The sequence below is a fragment of the Condylura cristata genome, unplaced genomic scaffold (genome assembly GCF_000260355.1).
Source record: "Condylura cristata isolate star-nosed mole 26May11 unplaced genomic scaffold, ConCri1.0 scaffold00037, whole genome shotgun sequence".
Classification (NCBI taxonomy): Eukaryota; Metazoa; Chordata; class Mammalia; order Eulipotyphla; family Talpidae; genus Condylura; species Condylura cristata.
Window position 1 is genome coordinate 6018930 of NW_004567138.1, and position 14008 is coordinate 6032937.

A 14008-nucleotide genomic window follows, 5' to 3' on the forward strand; every position below is an offset into this window, starting at 1 on the left:
AAAAAAAAAGTTATCTTTAAAAGTAAAGAAAAAGTAAGACTCAACATAATCCCAATAAAGGAGCTCTTAGAAGACAGACAGGAAAAGAACAATGATCCCAGGAAGAATAACTGAGGTTTGGAAGTTAATATGAGCTGAAGGATAAGTGCTGGTCCTTATTCGCTTACTGCTTGAACACTAGGCCAACATTAGATGTTCAAAAATTATGTTGGAGACTGTTCAACTGTTCACAGAACAAGTGCAAGACACATACTGGAAAAGTTGAGTCCCAGCTAAAAAAATGTTTCAGTTACTAAACTTTCAGCAAATGGATCTTTTGAAATTCATTCTTTTCTTTGAAAGGTTTGTCTTGTGTGAAACACGCACTTTTGCCCAGTCATCATCTTGAATTATCAGGAAGAAAGGATTCCAACTCAACCACGGCAAGATGAATTTCTCCACACAAAGAACCATCAGGGGTCTATTTGCTCCACTAAAATCACAAATGGAATTCAAGGCAGTGAAGCAGGTCCAGTATCTTCCATTTCTTGCAGGCTCACATGTTTCACTGGGTATTTTGAGGGGTAATGATGAGATGACTGGATTTGAAGATATTCTTAATGACCCATCACAAAGTGAACTGTTGGGGGAATTGCTCTTGAAGGTGGCATATGAACCAGGCCTACTGTAATGCAGTGTGCTGTTCATGAAAATAAAGGCTGATTCTTGTTTACAATTATCTTCTTACTATAATTTGTGCGTACAGTATTAAAAGGACTGACACAAGAAATTTTGCTTAGTTAGTATCTGTGATGATTTTTAATTACTTAAGACCACAGGACAGGGCCTTCCTGGTGGCACAAGGGCTTAAGTCTCATTGCTATGAAGCTATCAGCTACTGCAGCACAGGCTCAATCCACGGCCAAGGAGCTGACCCACATGACACAGTAGACCTCTCCTCTCTACAGTCCATACCACATGAAAATACGCTTAACAGTGGGTATCAAGAAAATGCAAATCATAGCCACAATGAGACATGACTTTTCAACTAGTAGGCTAGCTTGAATCAAAAAGTCAGATGCACTGGCCCTCCCTGGTGGATTGAGTTCGATCCCCGCCTGCCCTAGAGGAGATCCACATGGCGTGGCAGACCTCTCTTGGCCCGTCTGCTGCTCCCCTCAGCAGTGTACTTCATAGATCTGGCTGTTTTGCTCCCCACTCTGTCTCTGGTGAGTCCTCTCACTCTCTGCATCTCTGCTGTACCCCAGTTCTATATGAATAAATAAATCTTAAAAAAAAAAGAAGTCAAATACATCATTGAAAATATAGAAATTGGGCTCTCCCCAGTGGCACACCAGGTTAAAATGTAGCACTATAAAGCTATCCACAGCCACTACAACATGAGTTCCATCTCTGGCCAGGAGGGTGACCTACATAGCACAGCAGACCTCTCCTGACCCACCCACTGCTCCCCTCAGCAGTGTACTTCATTGATCTGCCTGTTCTGTTCCCCACTCTGTCTCTGGTGAGTCCTCTGACCCCCTGCACCTCTGGCTCTTGTATGCTGAAATAAATAAATCTTAAAAAAAAAAAAAAACCCATAGGACAATTGGAAGCACTAAATAGAGAAGATTTTAAAACTTCTAATTTATATTAAAACAAGAAACTTTCATGTCTTTCAAAAATTATTAATGAGTTCTAGAAACTGTTCAGAGTTTCTGATTAAATATGTTTTCCAAGTGTCCATAAACGTACTTCTCAGTAGACATCATCAATCTAAATCTGAGTGGAAAATTATGTATTGGATAAATAATTGGAAGAAAAAATTGGTAAATCAGGCATGAACCTAAATGAACATTTTCATTAAAAATAATTTCTAATTTTTATGGTCACAAACAAGTAAACAAGATAAAACAAAAACTGGGTAATTGTGTGTCAACTGGGAGAATGTGATCAGAATATGAGTCTTGCAAGGTCTTAGAATTTTTGAGGCACAAGTTATTTTTCAAATTTGGTCTTTGTTTATATTAAATGTGCATTAAAATATTTCAAAAGTAGATACCTTTCTGGTGGTGCAAGAGTTAAAGTCTCAGTTGCTATCAAGCTTTCAGGTTCAATACCCAGCCAGGGAGCTGACCCACATGGCCCAGCAGACCTCTTCTGTCTGCTCACTGCCCCCCTCAGCAGTGTATTTCAGTAGATCTGCCTGTTCTGCTCCCCACTCTGTGTCTGGTGACTCCAATCACCCCTATACTTCTAGCCTACCCCCCAGTTCTTATATGCATAAATAAATCTTTAAAACATATTTCAAAAGTAACCCATTAACACAATAAAAGGGTATAAAATTGAGCAAAACTCAGGAAAAAAAGATCAATTAATCCAACTGAATACTGAATAAAAGAGGAAAGCATAGAAATATGGGACAATTAGAAAGCAAAAAAAAAGAAGAAAATATATGAATGGGCAGAAAAGAAATCCAAATACACCAGAACTAAACCTTTCACTTAAAAGAGAGATTGTTGTATTAGATTAACACAAATCCAATTAAATGCTACTTAAAGATGCACATTTATTAACCTAAGAACAAAAATTGTCTATATGTAAATATATATATATACATATTTATTTGTATATATAACCATACACACATGTGCCTTTAACCCAAACCCTAAAGCCAAATTTGTTTCTAAATTCATTTTAATTTTAATTTATGAAATTAATACATGGCATATGTTCTATATTACTTAACACCCCCAGTGGGATTCGAGGCAGCACCTCATAGTCAAATACAGTAATATTTCTAAGAGAAATATATAAATATTCACCTAAGTCAAATAAAGACTATAAATAGCCTCACATTAGCATAGATCAGGCTCTACTGCCAAACAAATTATTTTATTTCCAGAACTGCAGATATGGAATTACAGACCTGTACCAGGCAAATATTAGTCAAAAGGACTAGTACACCTGTGGCAATATCAAACTAAACTGGTTCTAAGGCAAACAATGTTATTAGTTACTAAATAATGGCATTTTTAAAAGCTTCAGAGCACCTGAAAGATAGAACAATTCCAAATGTCTACTCTTACTGAGAGAGTCTGCAAACAGAAAGAAAAATGGAGAGTCCAATTAAGGATAATTTGGCGCATACTTCAAATAACTTTCAGTTAATAGTTCAGTTCCCTATCTGTTCAGTATTTCAGTGTGTGTGCTTCTTGACGTATAAATCAGCAGTAAATCAGCAGTGAGTGGCGAAATGTATTCCAAGCAAAAGTTGCTAGATAAGGCCTTAATACTCAAAGGGGGACCCCCTTGAAATTGCATGAACCTGCAGAGTAGGACTGGAGTCCGCTTGTAACAAGGGAGCTGAAGATATTTGTCCAAAATCATACAGCTAAATGTCAAGAGTTTGGACTCAACTTTAGCACCCAAGATCCAAGGACTTTTGAATAATATATTATTACCCTGGTTTAGTAAAATTAAAATGGTAGTCATTATCCATAATAGAAAGCAGTAAGGAGATTTTTCAAAAAATAAAAATACAGATCATAAAATCCAGTTACTCCACATCTAAGCGTTTACAAAAAAAATAGAAACATTTATGTGAATATATACATGAACTCTCAAGTTCACTGGGGCATAATCTATTATAGTCAAGAGCTGGTGTCTATCAACAGATGAATGGATCATGAAGATACACACGCACACACACACACACACACACACACACACTCACGGGAATACTATTCAGCTATAAAAAATGTGAAGATCTGCCATTTGCAGCAACATGGATAGACAAAGAGAGTATTATTCTTAATGAAATAATGTCAGATAGAGAAAGACAAACATAGCCTTTTGTGAGATAGGAAGTGTTTTTGTTATCCAAATGAACTAAATGAAACAAAAACAAACATTTGGATATAAAAGCAAATCAAGGTTAAGAGAAAGAAATGGGAGAGGGAGGTGGGTAAATTGAGTAAAAGGGGTCATTGTATAGTAAAGGATAGAACCTATAATTTATGTAATGTTAGAATGCAATGTTACTTCAACAAAAATCATTTCAAGGAATTTTTTTTAATTAAGTGGGAGTCATTATATAGATTAGGAAATAGGAGTCTACATATATTATCTAGCATCATTTTCCAGTAAGCATTGTATCAAACACCCATGTGCAGAAGACATGCTTTCGTTACAGACTCAGTCATGGTCTTCCTTGCCATTTTCTCCTGCCCTTAAAACAGCTTGGAAATGAGATTAAATTTATAATCCCTAGACATTCTTCTACTACTTCTCAGCCTTAATGTATATAATGATTTTTAACATAAAAATTCACATTTATTTGAGTAGAGTGAATTTACTATTTAAAATTTAAAGCCTTTTTAATTCTATTTGAAGTGTCTTTTTATTCTCCTTCCCCCCAATTTTTCTCCATAAAATAGAGAAAAGTATAACTAAAATTGGTCACAACACCAGTTGGCATAAAAATGTACATCCTAAAATAAAGTCTAGAAATAAAAAACAATCTATTTACCCTCATGCTTGAAAACCACCAGAGACTAAAGAAGTATACATACACGGTACACTTCTCTTCAGGAATATCAAAATTCTCAAGACAAAACACTTCCTGTCTCACAAAGAACCTTGGAGCAAGATGGAGACGTGCATACTCATAATTCACCACCAGAGGGCGCTCATCAAAAGGGAGTGAAAGGTCACTCTGTCCTAAACATGCACCGGAAGAGCAAACCCCTGGTGAAAGGAGTTGACACAATTTTTAATATCAGAGGCTTTTGCTGGAATTAATGAAAGAACGATCCCAATGAAAAAATTTTCCTCATTATCAGTTTTGTATTGTCAATCCCATTTCTGTAAAGAATTGTTAGAGAAACTATATAAACAGTGAATGTTCCCATCTGTTAAGGTAAAACAGAAACCAGATGAATTATTCCTGTGAAATAATTCTGGTGTCACCACTAAGTGAATTTTATTTTAGGTAGACTTTTCCAAAAATTGAAGGCAAAAAGAAACTGAATCTACATCTACCTTTTAAAAAGGAAGGAAAGATATAAATTTAAATCTTGTATCCCTTCTAAACTATTGAAGAGGTAAAAAGGTGAGTTCAATTTACAGTTTCTTTTTTTTTCTCTTCCCAGAAGTGTGCGTGGCAGCTTCTCAGCCACATTTGTCTCTCCATCATAGGTCCTCAGTGTCACTCATTCCTTCCAAGATTTTCGATGACAAATCCAGCTGTACATTTGCTCTTTCAACCAAGAGCTGAACTTAATGTATGTGCCAACCAGTCAAGAGATTTCTACATGCTAGTGGGTCAGAGGCAGTTCTGGACCACACATTTTTGTGGTGAAACTCTCACTCTCCTCATTTGTTGTATGTAAACTCTTATAATCTCTCTGAGCCTCTATGTCCTCATCTGTAAAATGGGGATAAACATGGCAATTGCCTCCCAGAGTGATTGTGAGGTTTCCATGAAATAATGCAAAACATACTGGGAAGTGCCTAATCCAAAAATATGCTCACTACCTAGCAATTAATATAATGCATTTATTCACAGATATTTACTAAATACTTACAAAGTGACAGGTAGTAGCCTCTTTGGATACATTTATGAATAAAACCTTGGCTGATCCCTGCTGCTGTGAGATTGATTCTAGCAAGGGAAAGTGGACTATAAAAAAAAACAGGCATTCTAAGAAAGCAAAATAGGCTAAGAGAGGGGAAGAGGAAATAAGTGCTAGGAAAAAAGAATTAAGTGGTGTGGGATTTAAGGTTTAACAGTGCAGTGTGGGTTATGCAGCAGGTCTTGTCAGAAGGTGGGGTTTGATTCAAGAAGTGGTGGTGAGGAGATACCATATAACTAAGGGGCATTTCAGACAAAAAGAAAGGCCCTTTCAAAGGCTCTGCAGTGGTAATATGCCCAGTTTGTGCCAGCAAAAGCAGAGGAACCCACGGCAGCCACTGTGACAAGAACACCTCAAATGAGGTCATCCACTTTGATGTCACCCAAGAAATCCAAAACAAAGATGGCGTCTTCCCTGCTTTCAAGCCTTCATTCCTAGTTCCTTCTTTATTAATGTTAAATTCTTCCAAAATCATAACTTCAGTCATGTTAATCTTCTTTCACTACCATACACTTTATATTCTATTAATATTTTTCTTTTTGATGTCTTCAGCTTTATCCTTCTCTTTCCAACTTAGCTGTCCTAACACACTCAGATAAAGACTTGGCCCCTTGCTGAATAATGCATAGTGCATTTCTTTATCATTTTAGAAGTCTCTGAGCCTGTAGGAAGGCTGAAGTGCTCACTTTAGGTGCACTTGCTCAGTCTCTGAGAATGTGCTTAATCTGTATCTTACATATCCCAAACATCCATCGGCTATCTTCCTTCTTACCTGCCTCTTTTCAAAGTTAATTCAATTGTTTCTTAACTAATCTCCCTCTTCAGCTCCTCCCAGTTATAATCTATGAAACGTAAAATCTTTCTGATATAGTTTTCTAAGATGCTCCCTTCACTTCTATATTCCAGAACCTGTAATGACCACTTATTACCAGATAAAGTAAATTGCAGTTGTCTTCACAATCATGAACTTGAGATGAGAGACCTAATTTTAAACTTTTATTGCAATCCAGAAATGCCTAACAGGGTGGATAATACAAGTAAACACTCATCGTGTATTGAATTGATGGAGAAAGAAAAGAAAATTGAAACAGAAGAAAGACTAAATCTTACACGGTGCCAAGTTCTTCCAGTCTGAGAACCATGACGATTTTCCTTCTGCCTGGTTAACTGAGCTGTAATTTACACAGTGTCCACTCTTCTGAATTTTGACAAATGCATATGGTTATGTGACTGCTGTCACAGCACAGCAAGAAGACTCTAAAACATTCCCTTGATCTGTCCCAGTCACTGGGTCTTTTGCTGTTGCTCTAGTTTTTCCTTATCTGGACAGTATATAAATGGAATCATTCATTCAGTATCTGACCTTTTGGCTTCTTTTACTTAGCATAATGTATTCAAGATTCATCCATTTTGTTGTATAAATCAATTGCTTGTTCCTTTCACTGAACAGTACCCTGTTGTGTAGACGGACTTCAGTTTGTTTGCTCATTTACCAGCTGAAGAATATCTGGGTTGTTTCCAATTTGGAGCAGTTATAAAAAAAAAAAAAAGTAATCATTCATGGACAGGTTTCTCTGTGAACATATGTTTTCATTTCTTTTGGATAACACCACAGAAATGTAAATGTTGGAGCATGTATCCAAGTTCTTAAGGAAACACCAAATTTTCTTCCAGAGTGGCTTTAACCATTTTGCATTCCCACCAGTGATATATGTATGTTCCTTTCGTTCCTCACCAGTACTTGGTATTACTAAGGTTTTGGTCTTTTACTTTTGAGAATTATTTATGATCCTGTCCTTTAGAAAGTATATGTTTTGTAAATATTTTCACCGAGTTGGAGGTTGGTTTTTGGCATGAGTTCATACCATAGAATCACTTTAGAATGCAATTCTATGAATCTTAACATATGCATATATCCACATAAAAACCACTACAAACAAGTCATAGAACATTCTAGATCTTAAAGATTTCCCTCATGACTGCCCAGCTTTGTCAAAATCTCTTCCCATCCAAACCTCTGGCAACCTACTCCTGTCTGGACAGTTTTGCCTTTTCCAATTTCTCAATAAATAGTCATTTATTTATTTTTAATAATTTATTTTCTTTACATCATTTTTCATTTGTCTCATTAAGTGAGACCATCTGATGTTTTCATTTCTTCCTTCTGACTTTACTGAGCATGATCCCTTCAGTTCCTCCCATGTTGTCACAAATGGCATGAGCTTATCTTTTTTGACTGCTGAGTAATATTCCATTGTGTACTTACACCACATCTTCTTGATCCAGTCATCTATTTTGGGACATTCAGTTTGTTTCCATATCTTAGCCATTGTAAATTGTGCCGCAATAAATGTAGGAAGGCAGTTTCCCTTCAAATTAGTGTTTTTGTGTCCTTTGGGTAAATTCCAGGAGTGAAATTGCTGGCTGACCAGTAGATCCATTTTTAGCTTTTTGGGAATCCTCCACACAGCTCTCAAATGGAGTCACTTAGTATGCAATTTTTTGAGACTGGCTGCCTTCACACAGTGTAATGCTGAGCAATATTTTATTGTACAGATATACAACAGGTCACCATTTTCTCACTAAAGAACATTAAAGTTATTTTCTGTTTGGGGCAAAGAGGATTTGGGAAAACAAATGCATTTTTTAGCTTAAGTAAGTAGAAAATATTCACATTGTTGAGGACAATAGATTCAGTGACAATGATGCTGAGAAAATCAGTGAAAGGCTTTCCAGAAATGGAGAGAAACGCCACAAAAGGGTTAGCGCAATAAGGATAAGGTGTCCACAGGGAACGTGAACCCAAAACTCAGCCTGAGAAATATGGGTAGCTCCAGTTCAAACTGGACCCCAGCATGAAGGTGACTGCCAGAAACAGAAACTGCTGCTAACATTATGAAGCTACCACATTAAGTATTCCACTTTCATTTTTAAAATTTCTCCTCTCTGCTTCTCAGAAAGCATTTATAATAATAAAGTCCAACTGCCCCCTGAAAAGTGAACACCTAAATCAGAAGTTATGTTGAGAAAGAGGCAAAGAAAAAAATTCAACTGGCATGTCCAATGGGATTGAATCTCTTACAAACAGCCCAGAGCAAAAGGAGATAATTTTTATTCCTTTGCTTCGTTCTTGGAGGGAAATCCATGTTTTCAGGACAGGAAAACATTTTCCTTTCACTCAATTCTCAGGTAAATTTGCCACATAATTTCTTAAACAAAAGACCCATAAGAAATATTGAATATCATGAAAAGCAAGTTTTATACAGAAGCAAAAATTTCTTCAGAAGAAATGACACTGTATTCACTCTCAGCCTCATCCATCAGAATGGAGCATGGCATGGTTTGATAGATGCACATCTATAACATATTTCTTAAATATGATATAACGTACCATCTGGGCCAACTAAACTAAAACTTGGGGAAGCAGGATCCAGGAACTGATACAATAAAGTTTGAGAACTACTCTGTAGTAAAGGATGGTAGTCGTTAGGTCATGTAATAATACAGAAACAGGAATGGAAAGATTCAGAGAAATGAATAATTAAGATGTCCTTTAAGCTACCTCTCTAGATATTAATTGCTTCCGCTGTGCTTCTGGCAGTCAGTTAAGTGCTGACTTCGTTGGTCAGTGCTTGGTGTGCAAACTTCAGTCCCATTCCCTGAACCTTGCTAATTTAAATACTTTGAAGTGTGTAAGTCTACAAGAGAAGCTGTACTCTACAGCTCATCTCTGAAATATATCTTAATAAGTGTATTGATAAAGAAAAATAAGAGGTGGGTGGTATTTTCATTTCTGTTAGCCAGACAATCTGCTTTAAGCATGAGAGCAAACCATGTGTTAATGTCAGCAAGGACCATCTCAAATGAGACATAAACACAGAGCCTTGACTTGGAAACACCTTGGCTGCATCTTTAGTTTATGCATGTGGCTGAAAGATATAAACTATAGTGCTTTCAAAAATATTCTCAGGTTTAGACTGGATTCCCCCAGTGAGTGGAAGTAGCAAAGTGTTCCAATTTATGTTTCAGAAATTTTCACTAGAAGATCTGGCCATTTTCTTTTAAAAAAAAAAAACAGGATAAACAGAGCCCACCCTGGTGGCACAGTGGGTTAAAGCACAGCACTGAGAAGCTAAAGCCACTTCTGCATGAGTTCAATCCCTGCCCCGGAGGTGACCCACATGGTGCAGCAGATCTCTCCTGACCGGCCTGCTGCTCCCCTCAGCAATGTACTTGTCAGCCAGCCTGTTCTGGCCCCACCCTGTCTCTGGTGAACCCTCTCACTGCCCCTGCACCTCTAGTCTGTACCCCAGTTCTGTATGCATACATAAATAAATCTTAAAAAAAAAAAAACCAGGATAAACAGAAGTGGCTATGAGTAAGTGGAAGTTTCAAGTTAAGAAAACAAGCTCACTGATTTTATAACCCCATTTAGGCTTCTATCTAGTCCATGTCCAAGGATCTTCAGGGATATATATTTCCCAGGAGAAGATTCCAGGATCCACAAGAATATCCACAGTTCTACAGTCCTTCTGTGTCCAGCAGTAAAGAGCATTGGTTAAGCCTTCCTGGGCATGTGTGAAATCTGGATGTTTTGCAAAACCTCTAGAAGAGTTTACATTTCAGGGAAGGGAAATAGCATCAGATCAACATGCAAACACATGTTGGAATGGCTCGGCTTTCTAAAACCCAATAAAAAAATAAGATTACTTCCGATGAAAATACTTCCAATATTGAGCTTTCAGTCGATGAAGTTAAAGGCACTATTTTGCCTATGAGAAAGTACAAGGAAAATCGATAACCACTACCATTGTTTGCTCTGGAACGATTAGAAAAACAAAATATGTAAACATTATACTTGACTAATGATTAGATCTAACTTTCATTTCTATTTAACCCAATCCTTTTTGCCTCACCAGCTGAAAAATCCTGATTATATGTTTCTCCTTCAACCTGGACCGCCTTCTCTCTTCCCAACCCCCATGGTCAACTCTTGAGGAATCTGCTTCCTAGAGGAAGTTACTACCTGTGCTCTAGTTTCTGCCTTGAACAACGTAACAAGGTACCATCAACACATGTAAATATATACTTTGTGACCCTTGCTCTTTAAGAACTCTGGCTTGGCCAGTTACCCTAACACTTGATTCCTTTTCAGTCATGCAGTTGACAATAGCTGGAGTTCCCCAATTTTTAAACATTAAATCTTTTAGACTTGTTCCAGACCATTTCTTTTTTTAGTCCTTGACTCTTTCTTGAAATGACCCCTTTTAGCTCAGCCAAATGTAAACAAGACTGAAATTTAGCTTCACTCTTACAAGAGCTGTGTTTAGACTACAATTTGCTCCAGGCCAGTGCTTTTCAGTAGAGAGGTTTTGATCTCTGAGAAATCTTGGAGAAAGATGCCAGAGATGAGGAAGGCAGAATTTGTATACACACACACCTACATATATTTGTTCATCACAACCAATGTTAGAGAAAAAATAAAGTTTTTTTTTTAAAGATTTATTTATGTGTGCATACAGAAGTGGGGTACAGGCGAGAGGCTCAGGGGCAGCGAGAGGCTTCACCAGAGACAGAGTGGGGAGCAGAACAGGGAGATCGACAAAGTGCACTGCTGAGGGGAGCAGCGGGCGGGTCAGGAGAGGTCTGCTGCGCCATGTGGTCACCTCCGGGGCAGGCGGGAATTGAACTCATGCAGAAGTGGCTTTAGCTTCTTAGTGCTGTGCTTTAACCCGCTGTGCCACCAGGGAGGGCCTGGGCACAGGATTTCTCTTTGGTATAATGAAAAATGTTCTAAAATTAGATGGTGGTGATGATTGCATAACTATGGATATACTAAAATTCACTGAAGTGTACACTTTAAAAAGGGTACATTTTATGCTTGTGTGCATTATATCCCATAAAGCTGTTATTTTTTTTAAAAAAGTGGATTTATGTAATTTTCATCAGCCAATAAGAAGACGGTGAATAAGCCAATATGAAGTAGGCAAAGGATTGCACAAACAAAACAGTAACACAGGCGAGAGTGGCTGGGAAAATGCAAAGCAAGGCTAGATATTTCAAACCCATTACACTGGCAAGACTTATAACCATTCCAAATGATAGCAGGTTGTGAGAATGAGAATAACTGGTGGGAATGTAAATTGGTACAACAGCTTTGCAGGGCAATTTGGCAACATCTCATAGTTCCAAATAAGCACACCCTACAACCCAGTTCCATTTCTCCGGGCACTTTCACAGGGTAATGAGATAGAGAGAGCCGTTCAGCGCATTGCTATGATAGGACAAGTGGCAGAAACTCAAATATCTATCAATAAAGGGATAAAGATGAGACTACAGTGCAAATACACAAATGGAATACTATATAGCACCAAAATAAATTCATTAAATTCACAAGGGGGGGGGAATATCTTTACAAAGCACATGTCACGGGATTCATCTTAAGGACAGTAAAATGAGAAAAATGGGTTAAGCTAAAAGTTGAATGCAGAAAATGAGGTTTGGCTCACCTGTGAGAACTGGGCTGCATTTAGCTCTATACTTTTAGCAGCTAATGCAGACAGGAAAATCTGATCAATTACAGAATTAGGCTGTGAAGTGAAAACAAATAACTATTCCTGGCACTACTTCAGAGAGAAATACCCTCCAGGGTTCACAGAAAGAGGCTGCCATGTAGAAGTAGGTAATAAGCTACCTCCTCAAGGTCATCATCTTATTCACAGCACTCTCATTCCACAAGACACGTCCCTCTACCATCATCTCCAGACATCTGGCTTCGTCAGGTGATCAGATGATTCACTTTTGAGGGCAAGGGTTAGGAACTGGGTGCCAATATGTTCTGTTTGGCCTTCACAGTGCTTCATTTTTTAATTTAAATAACTTAGGTAGGACAGTAACTTTCTAGAACAGTGCTAATAGCTCTAATACTAGCACCAATAATAGTGCTAGAACTCTCTATCATGATGAAATAATTTCCTACCTACACCACCCAGAATGACACCCAATAATAGTGCCTGGGATTATCTACTGCATCCTCGAAATGTGGCTGGTTTGATGGAGGGACTGAATTTAAGTTTCATTTAATTTTAACTAATGTTAAATTTATGTGGTCACTTGTAGTTATTTATTTAATTTAAATAGTCTCCTGTGCCTCTTGCACATAATAGCTTGAGAAGGCCAGGGTCTCATCATTCTCTAGTATATTATATGGAAAGCGCGCGCGCACACACACACACACACACACACACACAACTTAGAGCATCACATAATTAGGTTATCTGGCCCAGGAAGTATTTTGGTTTGTAATGCATATCTTAAACAAGGTGTTTCAGTGAATGGACAGACATATTTCATTGAATATACTTCTCTGTTTGATCAATAAATAATCCAGCTGCAACTATCAGATCACCACATCGCAAGTGCTGCACAGCCCCATCTAGCACAGCCCTCGGGGTAGCAGTGCATGTGACAGAGGAAAGCAGGTTCATGGGAGCACACAGGACTGTGGCTTTAGAAAGCCTGACTTGAATTCAGTAAGATCTAGAAGTGTCCTAAAAGATAAAACTAAGAATTAGTACTGGGCCTCCCTGGTGGCGCAGCAGGTTAAAGCACAGCACTAAGAAACTGAAGATACTTCAGCGTGAGTTTGAACCCTACCTGCCTGGGAGGTGACCCATATGGCGCAGCAGACCTCTCCTGACCCAATCGCTGCTCCCCTCACAGTGTTCTTCATTGATCTGCCTGTTCTGCTCCCCACTCTGTCTATGGCGAATCCTCTCACCACCCCTGCACCTCTGGCCTGTACCCCAGTTCTGTATGCATATATAAATAAATCTTTAAAAAAAAATTAGTATTGGGCCTCCCTGTTGACCTATGGTTTAAGTCTCAGCACTATCACCACTAAGTTCGATCCCCCGGCAAGGAGCTGACCCACATGCTGCAACAGACCTCTCTTGTCTCACCTGCTGCTCCCTCAGCAATGTGTTTCACTAGATCTGTCTTTTTTTCTCCTCATTCAGTCTCTGGTGAACCTTCTCACCCCCACACACATCTGGCCTAAACCCCAGTTCTATGTAAAAATTTAAAAAAAAGAATTAATACAGGTTGGCTGGGTTCAGGTAGTTTTCAGAACAAGATGCAGCATGTTCAACTGGAAAGTTCCAAAGAAATTTGCCAGAATTTAGAATGTGGGGCTGGGGTGATTGTGAAAGACTGGCAAGGGTAAGAACATGCAGGATGTTTGATCCACGTCAAACTAACTCCGGACTTTGTCCTGAGGGCAACAGAAAACCACCGACAGAGTGTAAGCAGAAGAGTATATTCCTATCATATCTGCATGCAAAATAAATCCATAAAAATTATCATATGATTTGCATTTTCCTGACGATCAGTGA